Genomic DNA, 14,187 nt, shown 5'->3' on the forward strand with positions numbered 1-14,187 from the left:
CCATGTTGATTTTGTTGTTCAATTCACCATACAGAGGGTATTCTGACTGAAGGTCTCAGGGGTGACATGGACTATGGAAATCCAAAAAGATGATTCCAACCCGGGATGATGGATGGCAGGCAACTGAGTGCCATTTGCCCTAGAAGCAAAACTGAACAGCAAAATAGATTGGATCAGGGGTGGAGAACCTGCAGCCTGGAGGGCACATGCTTGTGCCTGGAGGATGGGAAAATGAGCAGAGCAGAGGAAGGTCTCTAGTATGTGGCTTGTGTCCTGTCTTCTGTGGAGGATTTACAGAAAAACATGGACTGTGAGAGGCCCTGGTTGCCTCTGGGTACTGCCACCCTAGCATTCCAAGGTGAGGAAGGAAAAGGCATCTCTACAGAGATCTTCCTCCAGGCCATCCTCTGGTAGAGAAGTTACTAGAGAAGTTACAGGCCCAAAGCCTATGTCAACTTGGACAGGTCCTACAAAGCCAGAGAGGTCTCTGAGTGTGATGTCCAAGAACAAGTATGGTAATCAAAAAAGCCTCCCTGAGAGCCAGAGGGCTGCCCCTGCTCTGGACACACTCCTTCTCTCTGTCTTTGCTGGAAACTTCCATAGCACATGCCCAACTACTGCTGCTGCTGCCTGTATTGGTAATTAAGGTGGGACTTTTTTTTTTACTGTTTTCTCTTTTAGAAATGCTAAAGGAATCAAATGCCTTTGATTAAACCTTACTAGGTGTAAAGCCCCAGGCTCACACCCTTTTGCTGATTAGGTATGAGTCCTTCAAGCCCTGAACAGAGTATAAAAACTCAGAAGTTAGCATTTTGTCTGGGGCTCACTTATGGAGCAGTGTTGATGTGGAAACTCTGGGCAGCCATTGTTAAGAGCCCCCTGGCTTTGAAGAAACCCAGATGTTCTGTTTGGGACTCTCACTCACTGGAAGAGTGGTGTGTGACTTGAAGAGACTCTGGACAGCCGTTAAGAGCGCCCCCCCCCCACCCCGCTTGTAAACCTGTATGTTGGGACTTTGTTAAACCCTGGTAATTACGCATTGAGATTTGAGACAAGGTCTGTCTGTTGATGTTTGTAATTTATTTGTATTTGCTCTGAAGTTCAGGTTGCTGGCTTTTCCTCCTGAGCTAAGTGAATGATATTTGTATGTTGGATTAAAGTGAGATTGTTAACCCCTCAAAGTTACTTTCCTTAGTAAAGCAGATCAATGAATGCATGCTGGCAGCTCTTGTTGCTGGGTCTTACACCACACAACAGCTGCTAGCCAAAATGTTGCTGCACTGCATCTTTTTTTTTTTTGATACAGACGTTTTATTTTAATAAATAAACCAAAGTCAGGACTCTGGTTTCTGAATTATAGATACAGTGAAGGAAAGCCTCTAAGCCAGGGGGTCCTAACCTGGGATTCATAGGTTTAGGTTTGGTTTTTGTTTTTTAATATATTACCCTATATTGCAGTAGAATTGGTTTCCTTTACAACATTTTGTATTTTATCTTGTACACTTAAGGACACTGTTCTGAGAAGGGTCCATAGGCTTCAAAAGACTGCCCAAGGGAGGGGTCCATGATACAAGAAAAATAAGAACCCCTGCTGTGGGCCCAAACATGTATGTTGCTGGTAGTCCTAGAGTGAATGCATGTCCATTGTGCATATTATAGTAACCTGAAGAACTCAAAAGCCAGAGAAGAAATAATCGGCCATACCCAGCTGAGCCCAATCCATGGCAGGTCCCAGAAGCAGGAGACTCAATGACAACTGGGCAACTGATTGGCAATTATGTTTCCTATGGGCCAAGGTATTGTGCTAAGTACTAGACCCTTAGAGAGCTTACTTTTTTGTTGTACTTGAAGCAGTCTGGGTTAAGTGACTTGCCCAGGGTCTTATAGTTAGTAAGTGTCAAGTGTCTGAGGTCAGATTTGAACTCAGGTCCTCCTGACTCCAGGGCCTGTGCTCTATCCACTTTGCTACCTAGCTGCCCCAAGAGCTTACATTCTAATGGGAGAGCCAACATGTAAATGGGTACATCCAAGATATACCGCATAGAGAAAGTAGATGGAAGGGAATCTCGAAGGGGAAGGTATTAGCAGCTAGGTGGCCCAGGACAGGTCTCTAGTAGAAGACAGGATTTGAACTGAGTCTGTAGGAAAGCATGGAAGATAGCCAGTGCAAAAGCATAGAGGCAGGAGGAGATGGAATGCGGTGTGTGAGCAGAATGATGCAGAAGAAGCCTGGAAAGGTAGGAAGGGGCCAAGCAGACAACTTTCTATTTCATGGGGTGACGGGCAGGGTGATAGCTAGGTGCCATAGTGAATAGAGTTCAAATCCAGCCTCAGACATACTAGCTGTGTGACCTTGCATGAGTCCCTTAACTTCTACCTCTGTTTCCCTATCTGGAAAATGGGGATAATAACACCAAGCTTGCAGGGTTGTTTTGACGAGCATAGGAGATAGCATTTGTAAAGTAGTTGGCGTGTGGTAGGTACTTAATAAATGCTTCCTTCCTTCCTAATATGGAGCCATTGGACTTCATTGAAGAAGGGTTTAAGATGGTCATACCTATGCTTGGCAGCTGAGTGGAGACCAGGGAGACCCATTAGAAGCCTGTTGCCATAGAATAGGTCAGGGGCAATAAAGCAGTGGTGAATAAGTAGAAAAGAGAGGGACATAGACAGATTTGTGAAGGTAGAAATGACAGGAACTGGATCAGCTATGAGTGTGGGGGGGGGGGGGTAGCAGAGCACAGGACGAGTGCCAGGGAGGAGCTGAGACTGACACTGAGCTTGAGAGCCTAGAAGTCTGAAAGGATGATGGTGTCCTTGCTACTAATAGAGCAGTTAAGAAGCAGGAGGGGGTGGGGTGGTGGACATGTTGAGCTGGAGATGTGTAAAAGGCATTTGGTGATGTGAAACTGGAGCTCAGAAGAGTCTCTGCTTTACTTCATTTAATAATTCGGAGATAAGGTCATCTCTGGCTCTAAGGACTCTCAATCTTGCCTGATTCATTAAGTTGGACATCTGAATTTTCTTCAGCTGCTCAATTTTTCTCCTTATAATATTTCATTATCTTCAGTCTCTGTTTGCACAAGACGACCTTTCTCAATGTTGAACTCTTCTGCCTTCGTATACATTTCTCCCGCCTTCTCATTTGCTTCTTGTTCAACAAAAGCCATCATGTGCTCTGCCTTGAGACGTCAGCATCTCTGAGGACCGTGGTGACAGCAATGACTACACTGCCCTGAGGCCTCCGACAAAGACAGCCAGCTACTTGCTTTCCTTTCCCTGTTTGATTTTCTCTCTAGTGCCTCCTTCTCTTGGACATCAGAAATGGGGAAACCAAGCAGAAACCGCAATCCCTACCTAGACATCTGTTGACATTTTGCCTTTTGTTGTCGATTCTGTGGAGGTGATGGGAACCCAGATGTCCCACACCTTGACTAGGAAGAAGGAAGAAAGTCTGACCAAGTTGGTGGAAGGAAGGCAGCTTCTCACTGTCCCAACTTGGCCTTTATTATCTGTATGATGTCACTTCCATTATCCTGTGTATGACTATCACTGACCTAGACACACACACACACACACACACACACACTCACAGAGAATCACCAACACACATACATACTCACACACTTATACTCGTGCACACTTCTGTATGTTTGCAGACACTCATACAGTGTGCACTTACATTCACTAGTACACAATCCCAATGTGTTTGTGCCCATTCTTGCAGGCTCATGCAGGCTTCCACATGCTCACACACACTCCCAGAAACACCTGCACACTTACGTACTCTCCAGCATGTACTCATGCACACTTACTCTTCCACACACTTGCACACCCTCACAGATTCACAGAATTCACACTTATGTACTCACACTTGTGAGTCTGTGTGTAGCAAAGTACATGAGTATGCTTGAGTATGTGAGGATGTGGGAGAGTGTGTCAGTTTCTATGAGTGTGTCTGAGTATGTGAATTCATGAATGTGCATCATACGTATGTGTGGGAGAGTGTCAGTGTGAGTTTTTTAGTGTGAATCTACATGATGTGTGACTGTGGGAGGATGCATTGAGTGTGAGTATGCACAAAAGTATGACTTGTTTGATTGTGGGTGAGTGTGTGGGAATGTGGATGAGTGTGTATTGTTGTTACACTCACTGTCCTACCCATACACACATACTTGCTAGTGTGAGGGCATGTGTGGTTGTGTATGAATGTGAATATACATGAGTGTGAATGAGTGTGTGTGAGTGTAAATGAGCATTCATTAGTTTGAACAAGGTGTATGAGTAAGCATGAATGATCATGCACAAGCGTGGGTGAGTGTTCATTAGTGTAAGCTAGCATGCAGAAGTGTGAACAAGCATGGAGGAGTGTGCACTAAGGGGGAGATATAATCAGCCTTGCTCTGGGAGAGTGAGGCCAGAGAGAAATGGCCGCACAAGGAGGGGCTGATGAGAGCTGCAAAAGTTGGAGATGACCTTAATTCAAAATGATCCTATTCAAATGTCAAGGGCAGCATCTTATAGTAGAAAGGCCCTGGATTTACTAGCCATGTGATCTTGGATAGTGACATAATCTTCATCAGCCTCCGTTTCCTCATCTGTAAAATGGGAGTACTTAAAAAAAAAAACAGAAGAAACTTACCTCATGGGGTTGTAAGGATCAGAGGCAGCTAGGTGGGGCAGTGGGTAAGAGCACTGGACTTGCAATCAGGAAGGTCTGCATTAGAATCCCCATTCAAATCTCAGACACTAGCTGTGCAACTCTGGGTAAATCACTTAACTTTTCTCAGCCTCAGTTTCTGTATCTGTAAAATGAGGTGATAATTGAATGATAGTAATGATCATAATGACACCTACCTCTCAAGGATGTTGGGGAGACCTATGAGATAGCATGTGTATCATGTTACCCTGAGCAACTCCTTCCCTGATCTGAGCTTTTATTTCTTCCTTGTAAAATGGAGATGCTCTTCATAGCACTATAGCTATTGCTTTGAGGAAAACACTTTTTAACCCTTCAGGTACTGAGGATGGGAGTTATTATTCTAGATATCAGGTGTTCCAAATTGTCTAAAGGATTCTAAGGAAAGAGACTGAGCTAAAGTTGAATGCCATCTCCATCTATCAACTGCAGGGAATTGGATTGACAAGATAATTAAAATGTATCCTGGTTCTGACTTATTAAAAATTACATTACAGACCATGAGCTAATATGTACTTGCCTACAAAATTATTGATATAAATCCCTTCATTACCGCTGAACAGGAGTTTCTCCAAGTAAGCCTGGCTTCTCTATGCTTCTGCCCCCATCAGCATCCTCCAATTGTCACCCACATTCAGATCCTGCCGGCAGGGATTGATGCGTTTGGCCAAAGCTCTGGCGATGGATGACCTGGGTGGGATCCTGAAGCACTGATCAGAATGGTGTCTTGTACTGAACTGCAGGTCTGGCTCTCAGCCTGGTCTTTGTCAGGGTCCTGTGATTTCTGAGAGCAAGGGTCCTGCAACCTCTGGCACAAACATGGCCAAGAGAACCAGGAAGAGATACGAAGGGATTGGCAAGCTCCAGGCCAGGAATTATCTTGGGGCCCAACATTGTCCCTGCCCAAGTCACATAGTATACACTGGATCCTAAGGCCCCTAGCAGCCGTTCCATAAAGCCTACCATGTGAAAGTTTCCCTAGGGATGTACACAGCCCAGGAAAACACGGAGATACGTAGGAAAAGTCACCTAAGTGGCCAGGCTGCCCAGAACTCTGTGACTCTACAACAGAAGAGAATCGCCTATTGCTCACACTTTTAACAACTTAGCCCCTGTACTATTAGGTCACTTTACAAACACCAGCCCAGAAGCTGGACTAAATTTGCTTTTATAGGTTGAGGATAGGCAGCCTGGGACAGAGCATTTGATGCCTTCTAAAGGTTATGAGAAAAAAGCTGCTATAGCTATTTATACATGTATGTGTTTTCGCCCAATAGAATGTAAGCTCTTGAGAGCAAGGATTCTTCCTTTCTTTCCTTTTTCTCCTTTTTGTCTTTGTATCCCTAGATTGTTAGCACAGTACTTAAAATAGGATAAGAGCTTAAGACATGTTTGTGGATTGACTGATCCACAGATCACTTGCACTACTTTCCTGACTGGGGCAATGCCTCTAAACATATCCCCTCCTGCACATACACATTTCACAAAATGTGACTGCCACAGGTAAGTGAGGAGCATTTTTGGAGGAGAAAGTGGGGAATGGAGGCAGAATATTGATCATCCAGGACCTTGCCTGTATCTTAGGAGTACTAATGATATCTAACATTTCTACAGCGTTGTGATCTTCAAAAGGAGCTTTCCATATGGGATCTCATTTGGTCTTCACAATTATTGGCCCTATTTTATTGAAAAGGAAGCCTAGGCCTAGAAAGCTGAAGTGACTCACCCACATTCATGCTCTGAATAAACGTCTGAGCTGGAACTTCACTTGGGCCCTCCTAACTCCAAATCCAACAGGAAGGATTTCTAAAGTCCTAGGGCCTTGTTGGCGTTCCAGCTTAACCTCTCCATACCCACATCCTCCATGCCAAGTGTAGGTACCTCCATAGGTCACTGGGAAAATATCTGATCACTTCCTAAGAGAGAACTCTCCTGCTAGCCCACCTTTTAGTCATGTCAGGCATAGGAAATCATTTAGAGACAATCCTAGTTACCAGCTTTCTTAGACTTCGCTACCACCCCTGTGACAGGAGGTTTGACAACTGTGTCCAGAGTATCTTCCATACCTCTTTCTCCATTGGCAGTGTGTTTTAGTAGAAGTAGCCATAGGCTTGGGCCCAGGAGCCCAAGCTTCAAATCCTAATGCAATCTGTGTGACCCTATGCAAGTCACCATGATGTGAGTGGAGACCTAGATTTGGAGTCAGAGGAACTAGGTCTGTATTACAGCTCTGTGTGACCTTAGAGATGATCACTGTTCTGGGTGTCATCTCCCTCTCTAAAATGAGGGACTTGGACTGTATGTGTCGGGGGGGGGGGGCGTGGGGGGGACTGGACTTGACCCCAGGTGACCTTGAGTCCAAAGAAGGCCAGCTGTCTATCCCCTCCACCGCACTGCCTCTCCAACAGAACAGTGCTTTTGAGGACATGAGGTTTTTGTAAAAGGAAGTGAGCAGCTTGAGATTATTGGAAGAACTTGGAAATTTCCCGAATGTCATCCAGCCCCTCCTACTTCAGTCTAGTCCCATTGGCTCTGACATTCTATGATACTGTGACCTCTCTGAGCCTCAGTTTCCTGATTTGGAAAATGAGGATAATCAAAGTCACACAGTCTACTTCCCAGGGTTTTTTTTTTTGAGGAAAGTGTGTTATAGTAGTGTGTTATCACCTGAGAAAAGTCCTCCACAGTTGGAAGCGTATTTCTGCTCCCCCAACATTCCCATGATTGGCAGTAGAAAAAATGCTACCATTTCAACTAATGAAATTGCCAAAATATTCAAGAAATTAATTGTTCTGGTTTTCCATTTTATTTTTATCAGCTCCTATCCATTTATATCAATGGATATGAAGAAGATCTATGCTCTCAGGCACACGAACACTCTTTTGTTCTCCCCATGCAGGTCCCATCCCATCCATTCCCTGACATCCTGACCTATTTTTAGCTATGTCCTTTTATGAATCCTTTACAAAGGCTCTGTCCCGTGTTCTGGAAGGCTCTCTGTGGCTCATTCAATATTGTTGGATGGGAATGGAGACAACATGGCACAGAAAGAATCAAGGTGGGACCTTAGAGTCCCTAAGGCACAGATTTGAAACTTGATTCTGATGTTTTCTGGCTATATGACCAAGGGCAACCTTAGTTTGCTCATTTGTGAAATGGGAATGTTTGAAGCACTTGCCATCAAAGTTTGTGGGGAGGCTCCAATGAGATGGAGGGTATTTTAAAAAACAGTAACAAAGTTAGAGCAAACAAAGCATTTCATGGATATCACTGTAGGCCACATCTCTTATCCTTCAAAATTTCAACATGACTAGCCCACCAGAATTCTGGCAGACAGGAAGGATGATGAGATGGGTGCTATGGAGTCAAAAGGCAATGATTGAGCAGGTGATCACGTGAAGCGCTTAGGGACCTGCCGATGGTCACCATTCCCCAGGCCTCTTGAAGGGGTTCAGGAAATATCCTCTGGGGCCATGCAGGTCTGGAGGGCCTCACCTCAAGATGCTGAAGGAAGAAGCATGCACTGAGAATCAGGTTTGTGCTAAAGGGATGCTTTGCTCTCAGCAAAGTACTTTAGTGTGAGTTAGTCAGAAACCTTTCCTTGAAGAGCTGAAGGCAGTAGTAGAGGGAATGTGAAGGGGATGTGTGTGTGTGCTTGCTGCAGTACTTGTCTAAATGCCTGGCCATTGGGAGAGGGGAGCTGCACATGGGTGGGAGTAGGACACCAACCCCCCTCCATACCTGCCAGAGTCATGAATGATGAGAAACTGAGCTCAGTTTGGGTCTCCTCCAGCTTATTTAAATTAGGCATTTTCTAAGCTATTCCAAGTTCTCTTTAATTCAGACTGGGCAGAAATAACTCCAAAAAGCAGAGTGCCACTGAGTGATCTAGAGTGGGGAGTCTGCATGCTGATGATTGGCAGTAACAGGACCCTTTTGTGACCCCCCTCCATTTCTAGCTCTATGCATCCTTAATGATAGCTTTTATGCCTTTTCCCATGGCCAAATCACCGCTGATAATCCGCAGTCAGTTTACACTTACTATATAGCTTTCTACTGCCCTGGGAGTTCAATTATATGATTGCACACCATAGAATGCCATGTTCTCCAAAGAATCGAAATTGGAGTTGACCTGTAGACTTGAGCCCGGGTGACCTCCTGCAATTTTCATTCTTTGGAAAACATGGAGTTCTATGGTTTGTGGTCATATAACATCAGGGAATTGTGTGCAAGGAGGAGGTGGGGGCTAGGAGGAGCAGTCTGGGTCTTTGCTTTGATTGGTGTGGAAAGCTCCTATGAGTAAACCCCCTGGTTAGGTCAACTTATGTAAATTAGTCTTGGAGACCCTTGAGGGTACTGACAGGTTAAGTGAATTTCCCAGGATCCAGTAGGCCAGTATGCATGGACTGAACTAGAACCCAGGTGATCTTGAGTCCAAAGAAGGCCAGCCCTCTGTCCCCTACACCACACTGCCTCTCCCAACAGACCAGTGGTTTTGAGGACATGAGTTTTTTTTGTAAATGGAAGTGAGCAGCTTGAGATCATTGAAAGAACTTTGAAATTTCTCAAATGTGATCCAGCAGTCCCTCCTCATCCTCCTATTTAAATCTAGTCACAAATCTAGTCCAACTAGGCCCATCCACACTCTCTAGCCTTCACAATATGAAGAGTGTTTTCTGGGGATTAAGCCCCAGAAATGGAGTGAGAAGATCTGGATTTGAATTTTGGCTCTACCACTTGATTACCTAGGTGAATGAGTAAAAAATATCTAAGTGTTTACTATGTACTAAGGACTGGGGACCCCAATAGAAAAGCAAGACATTCCCTGCTTTCAAGGGACTATTATAAGAGAGAGAGAGAGACAACACATGGGAGGATTGTCCTGTAGGCATATGGAAAGTTCCTATGATGAATAAGAAGTCACCGTGAGATAGATGGTAATACATCTTCTTTAAGGTCATTTCTATTAATAAAATCATATTGAGTGGACCCCATAATTTTAAATCATTTGATAGGGTCAAGAACTTTGGTGAGCTTTTTTTTCTTTCTTATAAATGTCTTTTTTTTCTCCTATACTTGAAAAAAAATCATCAAACATAATTTCCACATACACTGAAAAAAGGGATTGTCCATAAACCTATTATGCAGAGATTATAAAAAAAGAGAACATAATAAATTCAGCATTATTCTTTCAAAGCTGTCCTATTTGTCTGTGTTTCCTTGTAAATTTCCTCCTAAGAATTTTCTTTTCTGGGTCATAAGTAGCTCTGTTATTGGCAATGCTAAGGGCAGTGGAGATTCAGTCTCCACAGAGGTTGCTTCCCTGGATGACAGATGCAGGGGGCCAGTGGCCTAGGAGACAGTGCTATTCCTGGGGCTTTTGGGCAAAGGATCCTGGGTTGCCTCTTAGTGATAGAGGTAAAGGCAGTGGCATAGGCCTTCAGAAGTCACTTCCCCTCTCTGGGTCTCAGCTTCTGTAAAATGAGGAGATTGGAAGGGACCTTAGAGGCCATCTACTCCAAGCGCTAAATCTGTGATCAATTATTGGCCTTGAAAATCTTCTCCATGATTCCCAACATGTGTTCTTCTTTTTTTTTCTTTTTCATATTTTTATCATTTAATGTTTTTTCAACATTGATTTCCACAAGATTTTGAGTTACAAATTTTCTCCCCATTTCTACCCTCCCCCCCACTCCAAGATGACATATATTTTGATTGCCCCTTTCCCCAGTCTGCCCTCCCTTCTTTCACCCCATTCCCTCCCTTGTCCCCTTTCCCCTTACTTTCTTGTAGGGCAAGATAGATTTCTATACCTCATTACCTGTATATCTTATTTCCCAGTTGCATGTACAAAACAACTTTTTTTTGAGCATTTGTTTTTAGAACTTTGAGTTCCAAATTCTCTCCCTTCTTCCCTCCCCACCCACCCTCCTTGAGGAGGCAAGCAATTCAACATAGGCCACACATGTATCATTAAGCAAAACACTTCCATGATAATCATGTTGTGAAAGACTAACTATATTTCCCTCCATCCTATCCTGTCCCCCTTTATTCAGTTTTTCCCTTAACCCTGTCTCTTTTCAAAAGTGTTTGCTTTTGATTACCTCCTCCCCCTATCTGCCCTCCCTTCTGTGATCCCTCCTTTTTTATCTCCTTCCCCCTACTTTCCTGTGGGGTAAGATACCCAATTTAGTGTGTATATTATTCCCTTCTCAAGTCAAATCTGATGAGACCAAGATTCACTCATTCCCCCTCACCTGCCCCTTCTCCCCTTCCAATAGAACTGCTTTTTCTTGCCACTTTTATGTGAGATAATTTACCTCATTCTATTTCTCCCTTTCTCCCTCTCTCAAAATATTCCTCTCTCACCCCTTAATTTTATTTTATTATTTTACATATCATCCCTTCATATTCAAATCACCCTGTGCCCTCTGTCTATACATATGTATATTCCCTTCAGTTACCCTAATACTGAGAAAGGTCTCATGAATTACACATATCCTCTTTCCATGTAGGAATGTAAACAAAACAGTTCAACTTTAGTAAGTCCCTTATGAGTTCTCTTTCTCGTTTACCTTTTCATGCTTCTCTTGATTCTTGTATTTGAAAGTGAAATTTTCTATTCAGCTCTGGGTCTTTTCCTCGAGAAAGCTTGAAAATCCTCTATTTTATTGAAAATCCATATTTTTCCTTGGAGCATTATACTCAGTTTTGCTGGGTAGATGATTATTGGTTTTAATCCTAGCTCCATTGACCCCTGGAATATCATATTCCAAGCCCTTTGATCCCTTAATGTAGAAGCTGCTAGATCTTGTGTTATCCTGATTGTGTTTCCACAATACTCAAGTTGTTTCTTTCTGGCTGCTTGCAATATTTTCTCCTTGACCTGGAAACTCTGGAATTTGGCTACAATATTCCTAGGAGTTTTCTTTTGGGGATCCAAGAGGCCATCACTGGATACTTACAATTTCTATTTTACCCTCTGATTCTAGAATGTCAGGGCAGTTTTCCTTTATAATTTCTTGAAAGATGATGTCTAGGCTCTTTTTGTTTTCATGGCTTTCAGGTAGTCCAGTAATTTTTAAATTATCTCTCCTGAATCCATTTTCCAGGTCAGTGGTTTTTCCAATGAGATATTTCACATTGTCTTCCATTTTTTTTCATTCTTTTGGTTCTGCTTTATAATTTCTTGATTTCTCATAAAGTCACTAGCTTCCACTTGCTCCAGTCTAATTTTTAAGGTGACATTTTCTTCAGTGGTCTTTTAGACGTCCTTTTCTATTTGGCTAATTCTGACTTTCAAGGCATTCTTCTCCTTACTGGCCTTTTGGAGCTCTTTTGCCATTTGGATTAGTCTATTTTTTAAGGTGTTATTTTCTTCAGTATTTTTTTGGGTCTCCTTTAGCAAGTCATTGACTTGTTTTTCATAGTTTTCTTGCATCACTCTCATTTCTCTTCCCAATTTTTCCTCTACTTCTCTTACTTGCTTTTCCAAATCCTTTTTGAGCCCAATTCGAATTTTTCTTGGAGGCTTTTGATGTAGGCTCTTTGATTTTGTCGACTTCTTCTGGCTATATGTTTTGATCTTCTTTGTCACCAAAAAAAGATTCTAAACTCTGAGTCTGATTCTGAGTCTGTTTTCGCTGCCTGTTTGTGTTCCCAGCCAACTACTTGACCTTTGAGCTTTTTGTCAGGGTATGACTGCTTGTATAGAGTACTTTGTCCTAAGCTTTAGGGTCCAAGCCCTGCCATTTTCAGGGCTACTTCTACTCCAATGTCACTGCAAGCTCTGCCACAGCAATGCTCCTCCTCCCCCAAGAACCGCCAACCAGGACACAACCCAGATCCAAGCAGGGCACAGCAAGAGACCCTGCCTCTGTGCCAGCAAAGTGCTACTTGCACTCCTGCTGAGATCTGCCGCTTGATTCCTCCCACCGTGTGAGCCAGGGACTCTGGAAGCTGCCACAGGATGGGGGAGGGGAGTAGGGGGAAGGGTAGAGATGGGGAGAAAATTTGTAACTCAAAATCTTGTGGAAATCAGTGTTGAAAACTAAAATATTAAATAATAAAATATGAAAAAAAGACCTATCCAAAATATACCCACCCTTCAAGGCTGTAATGTAGATAGAGTGTATGAAATGGAGCAATCTGCAATACTGCTAGACTGTAGAGAACCTTGAAGCTCAGGCAAAGGACTATGAACCTTACTTAGTAGGCAATGGGGAATCACTGAAAATTTTGAAGCATGGTAGGGGCATGACCAATTATATGACAGGAAGGAAGATTATCCAGGCAGCCAAAGTGCACACTTCATTTCTGACTCTGCATGTCATGGTCCTCTAGACTTGAATTGGAGCTTATCACCTTTACCCAAAATGGATGGAGTAGAATGTGAGAGAGTAGAAGCCAGCAGAGGTGAAAGAAGGCCAGGCTTAAAGAGGCATATGGTTTGAAATCCTGGTTCCACCAAGAAAGTGTGACTTTCCCCAAAACATTTTGTCTCCCAGGATCCCAATTTCCCAGCTGTAGAAGGAGTAAATTGCAAGAGACAATCTCCAAAGTTCCTTCTATTTCTGAATCTGTGGCCCAGGGTTGCCTAGAGCCACATACCTGCCATTTTTTATAAGATTGGGCCTGCTGGTCTTGAAACCACCCTGACAGTCTCCCCTTAAGGGAGGCTGTAGCTTATAGAATCTATGCATGGAAACCATTGTTATAAGATTAGGCCTGGTGGTCATAAGGCTACCATGACAGCCCTTAAGGGAGACTGTAAGCTTATAGAGCATACTCATGGAAAAATACTAAAAGTATTTTTCGAAACTTAGTACAACTGTGTCCCCAAAATAATACTTTGTCTACCACCAGCTTGTTTTTTTCCTGATGTGCAAACCCCCAAAATAGTATTTTCCCCTGATCCCTGATATGCAACTCAGCCAGCTTCAGGGAGGGGCACCCCAAATCAGAGTATAAGAAGCCCTGTCTTCGAAGGGCACTTTAGTCCTTCTTGCTGAATGGACCCTTGTCTTTGTCCTCCTCCCCAATGCAGTGCTGCCCTACATGAGTTCCACTCTATTTTAGTGTCTATGTCTGATTTGTAGCTCTAGTCCCCTTTTCCTTTTCCCTTCCCCATCCTTCCCACTGTTTGCAATAAAGCTTTGCATAGAGCTGATTCCCATCATTTTACATGTTATTCATAGGAGAATTGTTGTTTGTTCTTCTGCCCCCCCAACTCCCAAGAGGACTGATGACATTAGGAAGGTGATGTCTTGACTTGCAAGTGAATTGGAGGCAGGGCTGAACTCATTAAGGAGGTTGTTTTCCCTAATTTAGCTGGCTGGTTCACTCACCTTTCCTTGAACATAAACTGGGTGGGTACCCCAGCAAGGACTTAGCCTGGTGCCATGGAGCACCTATGTTGGTGAGCCCAGTGGTAGAAAGCAAGGATCGATAAGAGAACCATATATCCTCCCAGGAGGGCCTGTTATGCC

This window comes from Trichosurus vulpecula, chromosome X, assembly GCF_011100635.1.
Source record: "Trichosurus vulpecula isolate mTriVul1 chromosome X, mTriVul1.pri, whole genome shotgun sequence".
In the NCBI taxonomy this organism is placed as follows: domain Eukaryota; kingdom Metazoa; phylum Chordata; class Mammalia; order Diprotodontia; family Phalangeridae; genus Trichosurus; species Trichosurus vulpecula.